The following is a 494-nucleotide window of genomic DNA, read 5'->3' on the forward strand; positions in this document are numbered from 1 at the left end:
CAACACACAGGGTGTAGAATAAATTATTTTTCACCCGAGGTAATATTACGATCGCTTCCTAAATAAATTACTTTTACAATATAAATAGTTACATGCATATTGATTCAATATGTAAAATTTGATATAAAAAAGGTTATAAGATCAGAAAAATCACATTTTATGTACGTTTTACACTATGTTCTTACATTCGTAATTTTACGTAACATAAAATATTTTTTACGATGAATACATATTTTCTTACGTTCTCTTTTTAGTATAAAATAACACAAAATTTACGAAACGTAAAAATACGTTGCATTGATGTCAAAATTGAAAGGGAGTGAAGAATAACTATTCCTCATCCAGGGTGACAAATAGCGCGACCCGACACTAATTAGCCCGAACCATCCCTGTTATGCGTGCCTCTATGACCGCATGTGGAAAATCCTCGTAAAAACGACAATGAAAGATAGTAATGGATTACGTCAACACTCCGTGGGACAATAAATCTAGCT

Source organism: Triticum dicoccoides, chromosome 2A (genome assembly GCF_002162155.2).
Source record: "Triticum dicoccoides isolate Atlit2015 ecotype Zavitan chromosome 2A, WEW_v2.0, whole genome shotgun sequence".
In the NCBI taxonomy this organism is placed as follows: domain Eukaryota; kingdom Viridiplantae; phylum Streptophyta; class Magnoliopsida; order Poales; family Poaceae; genus Triticum; species Triticum dicoccoides.